The following is a 14,526-nucleotide window of genomic DNA, read 5'->3' on the forward strand; positions in this document are numbered from 1 at the left end:
AAATGATATTGGGCACTGATCTCTCTGTGAGCAGGGACAGGACCGAGGGAACAGCATGAAGCTGGGTCCAGGGGGGGTTAGGTTGGATATTAGAAAAAGTTCCTCCCCTACAGGGTGGCTGGGCACTGAACAGGCTCCCCAGGTCAGTGGTCACAGCACCAAGCCTGACAGAGCTCAAGGAGCATTTGGACAACACTCTCAGGTGGAATTTTTGGGGTGTCCTGTGCAGGGCCAGGAACTGTACTCGATAATCCTTGTGGATCCTTTCCAGCTCAGGATATTCTATGATTCTATTATCCTATATATGTGAGAAAACTCCCATCCTAAGAACATAGGGACTTCTCCAATGGAGATAAGGTGTGAAAATGGCTTTTCTGAGGGCCTCTGGAAACTGGAGTCCTGAGGACAGGATGCTGACGTGGAAGGAGAGCAGTAGGAGCTACAGGGCCTCACAGCCCAACCTGTTTGCAAAGCTGCAGTGCAGGTACTGCTCACACAAACCACCTCTCTTTCAGCAGCAGTTGCTTTTCTGTGGTTCTGAAGCCCAGCTGTTGTGAGGCTTCATTCAGGAGACACAAAAGGCACTGTGTGCCCAGTCACTGACAACAGTGCCTGAGGCATCTGGCCCCACAGGTAACATGTGAATGAGGTAGCACAAATATTACTGGGTGATGGAGAGCTCTGTGCAATGTGAATTTGAAGATATCAGCTACAGAGGTGTCAGGAATTGCTGTTGGTTCAGTATAGAAGCAGATAAAATCAGATATGGTAAATAAGCACTGCAGCAGTTGCCTAGGATTTTTGAACTGTGTGGAATTGGCAAGAGTGCCTCATGCATAAAAAAGGACTATTAAAATGTCCAGACTGCAATGCAAATGTTCTAATTTTACACATAGTTTCTTTATTTTGGCTGGATATTTGATTATAGGTGCCTCTGCAGATACCTTTGAAAGCAAAGCTAACACTGCTCCTGAGAGTGGTGACAGGCCACCTGAAGTGTCTTAGAAGACCTTTGAGCAAACTCTGCTGTGCAGGTGAGGACCTGTAGGAGAGCAACAATCTCAGAATGAGAATGACCTTCTCTTTTCCAACTACACCAGAGTACCCAACCACATACTGAGTGTCTCCAGGTCACAGAAACACAGCCCAGGTTGGAAGGGAACCTGAGGGATTATCTGGTCCAAACTTTAATCACCACGAGCTCACTGGGGAAAAGGAATACTTTGATGAGGCTGTGGATGGGCCAGAACAACAGTCAGTGTAGAAGGTGCCACATCTACCTCCAATTTTCCTTTGGTTCTCCTTGTTGTGTCCTTTTAGCAGTCTCTTTGGTGTGTATACTCAACAAAGGAAATTATATGTTCTTACAACTGGCTTATATTTCCAGATTTAGGAACTTTATCTGGCAGCATAGAAGGCCAGTGACAAAGTTTTTCCTTGCTTGCTGAGTTAGCCCAGAGGTCCCTCAGAGCAAAATTATATAGGTCTGCTAAATGAGATCTTAAAATGAGAATACAGAAACAACATTACAGCTTTCAAATCTTTCTGATTGAAAGCTCTAACTGTATATCCAGAGGGTGAATTATATTGCTTTCATACTATCAAGCTTTCAGGACCCATTCGAAAATTTGCTTGAAACAGGACCAGAATGACATCGTCTCTACCTCTTTTCAAAAGAAAGGAAGGGAATGCTGAAGTAGTTTAAAGTCACTGTGAGAAATAGTCAGGACTGGCAGGCCATAAAAGTGGGGGTTCCTTATGCTCCCTTCTACTCTGCACAATAGAGACCCAACCAGAGACGTGAGTGAAAGATTCCCACTGATCACACAATTCCCAGAAATATTAGAAAAATAAGATAGCACTTGTGTAACTCTCTTTTTAGAAAAGTGACAGTTCAAGTCAGACATGATGATTTGTATAACACAGCACTTTTGTGAGCTTGGTCCTGATAAATACTAAAAATTAAAGTCAGGAGGATGTTTTGTGCACATTTTTTCCCTAGATTTATTTAGGTTGGAAGAGACCTCTAAGGTCATAGAGTTCAGCTGACTCATGGTGCTTCAGATGGCTGAGCACAAACCCAGCTGATAGCTCCTTTCTAAATGATGGATGCCTGGATGAAAGACAGGAATTGTGTCTGTGGTTGCTTCAGGCAGCAGGAATGGTGAAGATCACATTCCTTTCCAGCATTGCTTGTGCTCCTTCAACTATATTTATTATCCAAGTAAGAGAAAGAGAGTCAAGCCTTAGTGTGCTTACAGGGGAGAGCAATGCTTCCTCAAAAGGAGGGAAAGAGCCTGAACTAGTGCCTGGAGGGTGAGTGGGATTCCACAATCTGTATTTACTTGACCTTCAAAATAAGAATTTTCTTCCCATCTCGTGTGGGCAGGACAGAGTTGTGTCTGTCATGCCATCGATTCTGCTGGTACCAAAAGCAGTCAGGTTTCTCCATCTAACTGAGGATCTCTGTGGGGGTAAAAATGAGGAGAAGAGCAGAAAGGAAAAACAGTAGGGACCATATTTTCTGTCCCCCTGAATGGCGAGATTAAAAGGAAAAATTATCTGCAGGAATCTCCTGTCATGTTCTGGTAAGACTGGTATTTCATGGGGAGGACATAATGCTTAAGGGTACAGTATTAATGCTCTGTGTATTAGCAAATGGAAGAGAATTGCTCTGTCACTGTAGATAAAGCAAATATTTTGAATTATGAATAATACAGATAGGCATTTTAGAGTCAGGTCCACCATGTACCAGAAGAAGGATCTCTTTTTGTAAATGACTGTGCTTCTTTTCAAACACTCACCCATAACTATTACCTTTCATTAGAGATTTGCTTTCTTTATAATATTCCGTTTTTCCCAGCATTTTTGAAAGCCCAACCTCTTAATCTAATGGACTCAAAAAGCTGCTTCCCTGAAGCAGCCCTTTTAGGTACTGTTTACTACAGTCTTTTTATGCTTCAGTTTGCATTAGCTCTTTCTGTTCCGTCCCCTGTGCCCCCATCTTTTTCTTTCCCAGCTTGCCACATTTTATTTCATGGGATATAAAGTACATTTTTGTTTTGGTTGGGCCCATTCAGAAGTTTTAAGGCCATCCTAGAATAAATTTTAAGTTGTGTCAAATAGAAAGTTCATGCAAAAATGTTCAGCTTGGGTGCATTTTGCCATCACTTTTTCCTTCCTTAAATTGTCTAAACCCATTAAATATACTGGAGGTTTAAAGCTTAAAATATCTTAATACAGGCTAGAGATGTAAGAGCTTAGAGCAAATCCTCTCCAAGTTTATGAGCATAGAAAAAAGTTAATTAAAGCTAACCAAGAAAATACAAACGGTAGGAAAAAAATCCACATTATGAAAAGCTACAAATTCAGAATCTGTAACTGTTAGTTTCCCATGAATGATGTTGGGACAGGTCCAATTTAAAGTCTACATTTCAAAGTGGGTGTTTTTTGATCACAGAAATGATGTGCCATTATGCCATACCACAACTCCTCTTTGCCTTAGAGCCCTTTTACTTTCAGCCCCACTCAGAATGTTTTACTGCCTGTCCAGTACATGGTTCTGTAAAGGGCCATTTGTATCACTACAAGGCAGATGGAGCTTGGAGTGTTTGCTAAAGCAGAAGTATTCTGGCACACCTATTTTGCTGTTGTTTTATTTCTGTATATTATGTCTATTTTATGTCTTCTGCCTTTGCAAATAGTTTTATTTCACTCCTGACACCTTCAGAAAAAGGGGTACTCTGAATTCCCAGAAAAATGGGTGAGAATATGTAAAGCTGTGTGTGATACATCCCCAGTGTGATATATCCAGTTCTCTGTTTATTAATGTTGTGTACTGTAAATGCAGTTTTTAAAAGAACGAACCTGGAAATTCTAACAGTAAATGTAAATATTAATTTTAATGTCTCCTTTAATCAGTTCACTGAAGCGCTCATTATCCATATCTGGGTGAATAAGGAACCATTTGAGGTCTCTTGGCATCCCAGATTGGAGCCTAAGCAATTTGCAGAGCCAAAGCCTGGACGTTCAGCTGTGCAGAGTGAGTACAAGGCTCACAGAGTTTACTGTGGGGGATGTGTGTGGATCTGTGGATGCCAGGTGCTGGAACAGTAATGATTCCTTATGTGCATCACAGGGAATCAAAATAGGAGTAAGGCATCTGTTGCAGTCCTAACTACAAATGTACTGATGTCATAAATTAGTACCTATGACCTTGACATATCTAGGAACTGCTAATCTTCGTGGTGAGGCTCTCTCAGAGAAGTCTTTTATGGCTCAGGCACAGAACCTCTGTGTCAAACTATGGAATCATAGAAATTTTTGGGTCTTCATTATTGGCTGGGATGAAACTGCTTTAGGGACAAAAATGTAATGTTCATTTCAGAAACCTCCTCCCGAGGTTTACAATTTCAAAGTACTGTTTCTACGGTTTTGTCCTTTTTAGGACCAGTGATAGCACACAGAAATGTATCAAAAAAGGAACATGGCTTGAAAAAGGCAGTTAGTCTAGAAAAATATTTAGTACTACTTCAAACCAGTTGTAGCACATGCTGAGATACACTTGAGTGTGTGTGGACTGGCCTAGCTGTTGGATTGCATTAAATTGTCATGCCTGATGTCAGACAGGTTTGAAAGGGGGACAGACCATGCTTGAAATCTTCCCAAGCAGAGGTTGCTAAACCTGCCCATTTCTGAGCAGTTACAGCCTGTGTGAAAACTCCTACACCACTCAAAGGCAAAGTCAACCTGGAGAATTCCAAATCACATGTTTCATGTTTGACTCTGCAGTAGGAGCTGCCTTCAAAAGTAGCCAAACAGTTGGGAGTCAAGAAGCTTTTAGAAAATTGCTTGATCACATCTCACCTGGTGAATGACTTGAACTGAAATGGGCCAAAAGCAAATAGATGAGCTTAAGATTGCTGCTCTTTTTTTCCCCCCTTGTCCTTGCACTAAAACAGCAGCAGGTCTTAAATATTCAGGAGCTGCCAAAGGCAGTTTGGGGAGGCACAGTCTCTTTGCTGGTAATTACATCTCCCAGCTGAGACGCAGTGTTTGAGCACCCTCCTGAAAAATCAGAAAGTATGAGTCACTCACAAAGGCCCAGTGCTGCAGCAGGCTGAGTTATGTTCAGTTTATGATGGATTAGATTATTTTCTACAGAATTGCTGTCTGCCCAGTTGTTCTTGTCCCTGTATTTGCACCATGACTGTCCCAAGAGTAGCTCTCCACCCTTATTCTTACTGGAGTCCTTTCTTTTTGTCAGGGACTTTGAATGATTCGTGCTCTAAATCATGTGAGGCATTCCAGAGGTCTGCCATTGAATTAGATCTAGTATGCAAGTGCACATTATAATATAACACCAATGCAGGGATACATAGATACTTGCTTCAAAATTTGCCCTCTTGGGTGAAGCTATAGAGATTGTCTTCTAAATATCGTTTCAAAATCTTGGAGCTATGCTAGACAAGAAACAATTAGGAGTTGTTACATTACCCAGAAAGCCCTTTTCTGTATTGCTAGGGTTTACCAGCTTCCTGGGATTTTGCACAGAGCAATGAGGGATAGAATGAAGTTGCTGTGGCCAGGATAACTAATAATAAAAAGCACCACACTAATGCAGTGTTTTGGTACTTTGAGGCTGACTGGCTTGGAAGGCAGATAGAGTGTTCCCTTTTCCCTCATTAAAGTTCTTCTCAATTAACTTTTAAACTAAGCAGTGGTTTGTCAATGTTGATTGCCTGTCTTTAATTTTCTGTTAATAGTGGAATGTTTTTGCTTTTGATTAAGGTTGGTTGTAATGAATACAAGCCTGTGCTTAGCTTCATATCGAGCGACCATTTTACTATCTTAGATGTTATCAATTTTCAGACCCCTAAAAATTCAGGTTCTGCACATGCCACAAAAGCATCTTGCTTTTTTGAGTTTAAAATTGATTGAAACAGTATTAGAAAATGGAGGAGGAGGGAAAATGATGTCCAGAGACTATGTGAAATGACAGAAAACTTCTGCTTTAGGATATATCAAATTAAGAATGATTTGGTATAAAAAACAGAAAAAGATGGGATGTGTATAAAATAACTTGAAATCCTTGTACATATACTGTCTCAGAGGAGCACAGTTTAGGATGAAGAGTTATGAAAAACTTAGCAGGATAGTTCTAATCATAAATAAGAGTGCAACCATTCTCATTGTCCTTCTCAATAAAGATGCTGAAGTCTTCCAATAAAATCCCAAGTTTTTCAATTAAACAGAATATATGAGTAGATGACATGATTAGTCTTTACTTTTCCACTAAGGTGTTGATTCTGAGTATTTGAATCTATCTTTAAAAATATGCTTCCTGGGATGCTAGAAATGCCAGTCAGTCAGTGGATGCCCTGTATATATAAACCATAAATTATTATAAAGGGATTAAATCATTTCCAATACTAAACATGAATCACTTGGCAGAAGGCACCAGCTCTCAAGACAATTGCATGAAAAGCCTTGAGAGATAGAAGAGACTAAATCCTTGGCATTTCAATTGAGTATGGCTGTAGTCTGGAATTTGATATAAGGGGAGATTGATATTTGAGATGGTTCCTCGAGCAGCCCGGGAAAAACACCTTTCAAAACAGGTACAAAATGTGCCAGGATTGCCAGGGGTTGATGAACCTGATGGCAGATCTTGAGAGAGAGTCTGTGCTAAAATTATTGGGAGGAGCAGGCATTCAGCAGTATTTAGCCCTGAGCATTTATTTTCTCCTGTCAAATAGGAAAGGCACATTGCCAGTGCGTGCTGCCCTCATGTCAGATTCCAAGATTCCAGCCTGCCCCCTGAATCCTCATGGCCTTGCAAAGCCAGCCTGGCAAGCCAAGCCTTGTGTCGGATTTCTGTGCAGCATAAATGGATTTGATGGGCTGATCTGAGGCTGTTTCATGTTTCCCTGGTTTTAGATCATTAGAGGCTGCTTTCACACTTTCTCTGATTCCTTGCAGCCACCACAGGATTTCTCATCCTTGCCAGTGCTCTGTTCCTGCTTCTCAAGTTGTCAAACTGACTACGCAGGCAGTCAAAACTCATACATTCCTGTCGAGGTTTTAAATTATTTATTGTTAACCTCTCACTGAAAATTAGGCTGCTTGTGTCTGTGCGGAAGAGAACAAAAATTAACACTTTACTGATTGCTAAAGAAGTCTTGAAATACAGACAGGAATTGCTGTTAGTTATGAGCAGAATAACTTGATGCAATATAGGCTTAATATTCCCTTTTTTCTTCCTAACCAATGCCATTTTTCTGGCTACCATTCTCTTCTCCCCACAGTTCCATAGTCTCTGACCCGGACATAGTCCTGTTTTACTGCTGCTACCAATGTACTTCTCTTAGATTTCTCTACTTGAGAGATATAATTAATTATATGTGGCATCAACATACTCATAATGTACAATTGTGGTCATGGACATTCTCTGCATGAAGAAGGTGGCAATACAGGAAAGGGGTTGTCCTGCAGTTTAAAGATCCATGGAACAAATCAGAAAGGAAAATCTTGCTACAGTACTTCAGAAGTATTTAAGAGCAAGGAAAGGATTTAAAAAGCTCATTTTAATTCAAATGGAATTAGATGATATTATTTTTTGAAGTTGGTGGTATGAAGCAGATGTGAAATAATCAATACCAGTTATATATGTGTCAGATTTCTTTACACACCACAGGTGTAAAATCGTGGACATACATGCCACAGGATGCTGAGGAAATTTAGGAAACCACCTTCTGCCTCAGTGCTGCTGTGAACAGAAGCTGTTTTATTCCTCTGCAGTAGTCATGAAATGGCTGATTTGTATGAAGGCTACATTACAAAGTATGTAAATTCATGTACTTACCTGTATTTGGTTTACTTTATATTTATATAAATGTAAACAAAATATTTATATAGGTTTATAAACATAAACATTTATATAAATGTATTATTCTTAGAAATATATATTAGGTGATATATTTTGTACATAGCTGTACAGAAAACAGTAAAATAACAGGCATAAATATAGCAAACATAAAGAATGTATGGCTAATCTCTTAAAAGTCATGCCTTGTGGGCTAGTAGCATTTAGTGCTTCTTGATTCCCCTGTGTCTGTTTGTTCTGGGATGTGACTGCTGCCTGCATCCTGTTTAGGCCTGTCAACTGTTATTTCTAGGAAACAAAGAGTTTACAGCTGAAAGAAAATACTACAGTGATCTGAATACTCCAAAAATATCTCTAGAAGCTAGATTTTTTTTTTTTTTAAGTTCACAAATACATTTTAATTAAACAGCAAAATGTAGGAAGATACAGACCCTGAAAACTGAATGCTAGGAACTTTAACAAATCACATGGACTTCTGTCTGTTGAGATTTACTGTGAGCTGAGTCGTGATCTTCCTCTAGCTTCTGTGGAGTGGAATCCTCCAGGGGCCCCCTGGAGCAGTAAGTCTGTGTGGGCAGTGGCTGCAGAGACAAAAATCCTTCTTCCAAGAGGTCACTGTGTCCCGAGTGAACTATTCTGCTGGGAGAAATTACGTCAGAAGTTCCTGGGCTGACAATGCTCCTGCCTTGCAGGCTGCCACAGAACACGTCTTCCTTCAGTTTTCAGTCACGACTGTCACCCTTTGGATGTGAGAGGCCGAAGCACTGAAGTGCAAGTTGAGGTTGTTCCCGTGTGCATCCTGGGTGCTGAGGTCCAGAAGAATTATTTTGCAGGGTCAGCAGTGTCAGCTTATTCCAGCTTACTCCTTCAGTGCTCTCTGTCTGTGGTTTTGTGGAGCCGTAGCCCGAGTGTGAAGGCTGGGTCAGAAAGCTGGCTAATTTAACTGCCTTTGGCCAATTTTTTGGCTTTGCCCTTGAGCTATTCCAAGTGCTTCCAGTGGACCTAGAAGTGAGCTTAGAGTGGCCATGTGGGGACGATTTTGTCACAGGGCTGCTGGTACAGGACTCATCATCGTGGCTGGGCTTCGCAAATGAAGATTTGGGAAAGGCTCTATCCACATAAGTGTTGTGGAAAGGCCTGGAGACATCATAAAGACCACATCTGCCAGGAACTTAGAATGTCAGAAGGGAGAATGAGAGGAAGTTGAAAGGCAGACTGCTGCTTTTCTTCCCAAGATGTTCATTCTAGTGTATAGCTAGTTTTATATTTTCTATTTAATACAAATTAATATTTCAGCCTCTCTCAAGCTTCCTATTAAAATAAATTATATAGGCTTCCTTATTCATTCCTTTATGGAATTCAAGATATTCTGACATTGTCATAAGATAATGTCTTTTGAAAGAAGTCTGCTTTTTTTTGATACAGAAATAAAGTGATTTTCTGAATCACAAGGTCAGTGAAAGTCCTGCACAAGACACACTTGGGACGTGAATATTTCTCAAAGGGGTAGCTTAAAAAGAGATATTTTCAATAAGTACAGTCAGAGGATTTTAAAAAGCACAGAAAAAGAAGAAAATGAATTGCAAAGTACATTCTGTGTTAAATCATTTTAAATTCATGTAATAAGTACAGAGGAAAAAATATATGCATTAATCTCCTAATGGGTGTGTACATATCTTTTGCTGGAAGGTTAAAAGTGGTTTACAGCTACAGCTCTGGATCTGGGGAGACCTGTGACAGATTTACCAGTGACTTAAGCCAGATTAAATTGGTGATGATGATAGGCTGTCCAGAGGTTCATGGTTTATTCTTGCACAAGAGCTTCCCTATGAAGGGACTCAAGCTAATTCCTTGGCAGCTCGTGGTTTTAGGTGCAGAGAAACCTAAGGAGATCTCCAAATGAAAGTATAGCAGAAACAAAAGTCTTCTGAAAATTCTTGTGTGAATGTGGGAGAATGATTGAAAAGCGTGCAAACAGCATTTGCTTCTTCATTAAAATGTAATAGCTTAAAAAAATATTAGGAATTAGTTTATTTTTCTTTCTCGGGTTAGTTTTTCTTATCTTTTAATAGTTTTCAACTGACTGGGGGGGGCAGCTCTGAAACTGTGTTGTAGTCCAGGTGTAAGGAACACAGTATTCAAACTAGGAACGAAACTGATATTATTGGAGAGTTCAATTAAAAAGATGAAAATATAGATAATGTCTGATCTAAGACTGAGCAGACATTATTGCAGTTTGTAATTGCTTGTGGAGGAGGACTTGGGAGCTTGCAGTTGACATCAACAGCAAAACCCCAGAGAGTTTGGAAAGAATCACAATTAACCTTTTTCAAAATAATTTGAATTTTGAAAGCAAAGGAAGTTATCTGGTCCGGACTGAAGCTACACAAACTTCAGAAGATTTTGTTGCCTCTGGTTCCTTTTTCTACAGATCTTTTTTTTTTCTGTAGTCTAGAGAACTATGTTTATTTTTTTTCCTTTTTTCTTCCCTAAAATTAAAAATGCATGCAATTCCACAAACCGAGAAAAGCCAAATTATTCTTGGGTTGGAGAGTGTTGCAAATGTATAGCGGATCAGGTCCTTTTGCTCTCAAATGTTTGTGTTGGTGTGAACAGCTGTATTATCTGTAACCTACAAAAATTCTTCAGAGAGATGAAATGCCTGTGGTAGGTAATGGGACACAGTTTGAGGGCACGCATTTAATTCATCTGTGCTGCCGTGCACCTTGAGACAAGGTTGTATTCTCTGGTTTTTGGCAGCAGGTGCCTGGCAGCTGGTTGATTTGTCATCTTCTAAGCCACTTCATCCTGGTTTATGCTCCTAGAACAAGTTGCTGTAGTCCTACACCCTTGGGAGTGCCCCTAACTTAGGGGTGCTGTGACCTAAGATCAGCTCGCCCATGCAAACCACACCCAGGCACCTTGTGTAGAACTAATATCTTCAGGTAGTGGTGTATATGTGGATTTTAGAATCTTCAGTGTATTTATCTTTACCATTTTCCTCTCAGGTATATAAGGGAGAGGTGGTTTCATGCTAGGGCTGTAACAGGGACACAGAGATAGCAGTAGTCCCAGGGTCACATGGAAGTGTGATGCAACAGACTCTGACATGTCTGAAAGTCCCAGGAAAAGATCTCTACTCATCTTTTATCTTCCAGCTCTCCAGCAATTCTCAGAGAATCCCTGTTGTTTAATGTGAAGTATTAAAAATCAGAAAGGATTTATTCTCCCCCTGCTTTTTCATGATTTTTTTTTTTTTTTGGTAATCAAAGGATACTCATGGATCATCCAGGTCTCTGCTGTAGATTAGTACAAATACATTCAGTAAAGTTTAAACAAGCCTAGAGCTGTGTAATGTTTTTACAGGTCATGACAGTATAATTCCCTTTCCATCTGAGTACAGTAATGCTGAAGCCAGACTTGCTTAATGACATGATTATATCACCAGTTCTATTAACGTGAGTGAAAGGGGATCTGCCATTATTCTTGCTACGTCTGGTATGTGTAATTATAAATATCAAATTGCATTTTCCAGAACTATTATAAAATGTGAAGATTTCCAGGGTTTTTATATTGCTGGGTGAGGGATCCTCCTTTTCTCTTCCAAGTGGCTGTGGATGTGTTTGGAGGTGAGAGAGAGAAGTGCTGAGCTGGGTGGGGCAAATGGGCACGGGGTAATATTCAGTAGGAGGTGTAACCAGGGAGATTGTGCCATGCAGCACTCGATCTCCAAGAGCTGCTTTCCAGGGGAGTGATCAAATTCTCTAACCCTTTGACAAAGGTGAATGTGAGTGGAAAGAAAATTCCTGTATTGCAATTCTTCCTTCTGTGCCAGAGCCATAAATGACAAACCAGTTTGGTTTGTTAAAAATATCAAGTCATTTTATAGGTGTGTGCTTTTATTGCTGTGTGTGCTGAGTAGTTATTTTCATTTATTATTTTACTATAGAATTATTATATAACTATTTTGCACTGGATTGCACCTTTAATAGTCATTTTAGGAAGCAGGGAATCAGACTGTATGTTCTTACTTATTATTGTACGATATTACAATGCTATCACTATAATTGTCGTGTTGAAATCTATTTTCCAGATATTCAACATTAGGAACTAATAAGAAAGTTATATAAGATAATAGGATCTTTTAGAAAAATTTCTGATTTTATATTTTAATTGTTGGTCCCTACTCTCCATTTATCTTAATTCATGTGTTTCATATACTTACTATTATCTCATTAAAATGAGAAGGAAAATTATGAAGAGCGAAAATCTTTTGTTTGTAGTTCTGCTATACTACACCATCTATAATTTTCCTTCTGTGATTTTTTTTCCTTCATTGCCAATTTATCACCTGTATGATTTAGTCTTTTGAAAGGAAAGTTTTAGTTCAGCTAAGCTTTTCCCAGGATTGGTGTGCTGAACGAATTTCAGCTCATACATTATTGCTGGGGTTGTGGATTTGGTTTTTTCTTTTGTTTCAGTACAGGCCTGAAATGCTGGTTTTGTTAGCAAAATGCAAATCCCGCTCATAAAACAGAATCTTTATCTGTGTGTCTTAATGTATTTAGTAAATAGTCCAAAGTTAAACAGATCCAGATGCTTACTGCTATTTTATGTGACAGTGTTGCGACAATTGATATGTTCTGTTTTGTGAGAGCAGCCTTCTGCTCAGACATATCATCCTCCTCACTGATTTTTAGTTGTGTCTAGGCTGAATTTCACTGTAGATGGAGCTGTGTCACACATAAAACCAACCGAAAAATCTATTAAATTTTCCATTGGCAGTTGAGGGATCTAAATCACAATGAAGAAAAATCTTTGATAGTTGTCATCTTGCAGGCAGAATAGTGGAAAAGGCAAAGCCAAGAAATCATGTGAGTGGCCCCAGGAGGCTCCTCTCTGAAGGAATGTTGGTATTGGGAATGCCCAGCAAGCAGATGTTATAGCACCAAGTCTGCCTTCCCTGCTCAGAAACAAAGGAAATTGTGGAGCATTCTCTCACAGAAAAGAGATTGTGTTGTTGGGAGAGGTGAAAGTCACTGCAAATTACAGGCTGCCAAACCTTGTGTCATTTTAAAACCACTGGTAGATTACCTTCTTTGCCTTTTGGATAACAGAAGTTGGGAGACTATAAGAAGGACTGCATTTTCCTTTGGTTTATTCCTTTCAAGTTGGCCACTTACACGAGCACAAAGTGTCAAGTTAAACATTGGCTGTTCTGATTTCATATTGCATTTACACTCCCACTTGAATTGGTGACACCAGATCAATCAGCAGCAAGAAGAACTGGTTATGCCTCTCAGAAGTGGGGAGTGAGACAGAGGAAACATGGAAACCCTGCATGGCTGGTTAGGTGTCCTTTGATGCTGGCAGTGTGGACTGGTTCTCTCCCATTCATCATAAGAATGGCAGTGATTTTCTGCTTGTATGGTGTAATCGAGGCATTTTTCTCATTCTGTCCCCTCTGAATCCTCAGGGTTTCCAAAACAACCCCACACAGTTTTAGAGGAAGCACTTGAAACAAAAAATTCTGGCACTTGGGACATGGAGGAGAGAAAGTACAATACAGAGGAGAGGCAGTGGAGTAAGAAACTCAGAACTAACACTGCTATAAGATGTAAAAAGTGTTAAAGTGCTGAAAAGAAATATTTTCTGGCTACAGATTGAAAACAGTACAGAAAGCCAACTGTGTTCTAGGCTGATCCCCCAGCGTGGGCAGCAGGGCAGGGGGGGATTCTGCCCCTCTGCCCCTCAGGGGAGACCCCCCTGCAGAGCTGCTCCAGCCCTGGGAACAGCCCAGCAAGGACATGGAGCTGCTGGAGCCAGTCCAGAGGAGGCCCCAAGAGGATCAGAGGACTGGAGCAGCTCTGCTGGGAGGAAAGGCTGGGAGAGCTGGGATTGTTCAGCCTGGAGAGGAGAAGCTTTGGGGTGACTGAATTGTGGGGGGCCTGAAGGAGTCAACGAGAAGTCTGGAGATGAACTGTTTCCAAGGGCTGGGAGTGACAGGACAAGGGGGAATGGCTTCAAACTGAGAGAGGGCAGGGTTAGATGGGTTATATGGAAGACATTCTTCCCTGGGAGGGTGGGGAGGCCCTGGCCCAGGTTGCCCAGAGAAGCTGTGGCTGCCCCTGGATCCCTGGAAGTGTCCAAGGCCAGGTTGGACGGGGCTTGGAGCAACCTGGGCTAGTGGAAGGTGTCCTTGCCCATGGCAGGGTGTGGAATGAGATGATCTTTAAGGTCCCTTCCAACCCAAACCATTCTATGATTCTATGATTACAGAGAGGTCCAATCACCTTGCTATCATCCTTCCCTGTTGATATAACTGTATCTGTTTGCCTGTTTTTCAGTCAGGCAAGTTTTTCTTGAGCTTGACCCTCATTCTTCCATCTTATTATATATTCATAAATGCTATGTTCACATTAACTGAAGTTTAATATTATAAAAAATTCCTAGTTCACTTTCATTTTTCAAAAGTCTTGTAGCTTGAACGTTTTAACTTTCAGATGCTGAAAATTCCTCAGGTAGAAGAGTTGAGCTTTTGTTTGCAACTCTGGCAGAATGGGCCATCTGTCTCTCTCAGCCAGTTCCCTCTAGAAAGTAGGATATTAAAGTTCCTGTGTCTACACTGGCACAGAAGACAA

The 14,526-nt window shown here is 40.5% G+C and overlaps 1 protein-coding gene and 1 long non-coding RNA gene across 2 annotated transcripts in view; one reads left to right on the forward strand and one right to left on the reverse strand.

The window, feature by feature from the left end:
* The window catches only part of LOC127476606 (uncharacterized), a 623,146-nt gene that overhangs the window by 59,886 nt on the left and 548,734 nt on the right, over positions 1-14,526 (reverse strand). The window lies entirely within an intron of this gene.
* On the forward strand, positions 2,500-7,808 carry LOC127476647 (uncharacterized). Its single transcript, XR_007906701.1, has 3 exons — positions 2,500-2,597; positions 3,961-4,042; positions 7,697-7,808. It is a non-coding gene; the product is annotated as an uncharacterized LOC127476647 (long non-coding RNA).

Source organism: Manacus candei, unplaced genomic scaffold (assembly GCF_025592945.1).
Source record: "Manacus candei isolate 608988 ecotype Guabito, Panama unplaced genomic scaffold, ASM2559294v1 h1tg000050l, whole genome shotgun sequence".
Lineage (NCBI taxonomy): Eukaryota > Metazoa > Chordata > Aves > Passeriformes > Pipridae > Manacus > Manacus candei.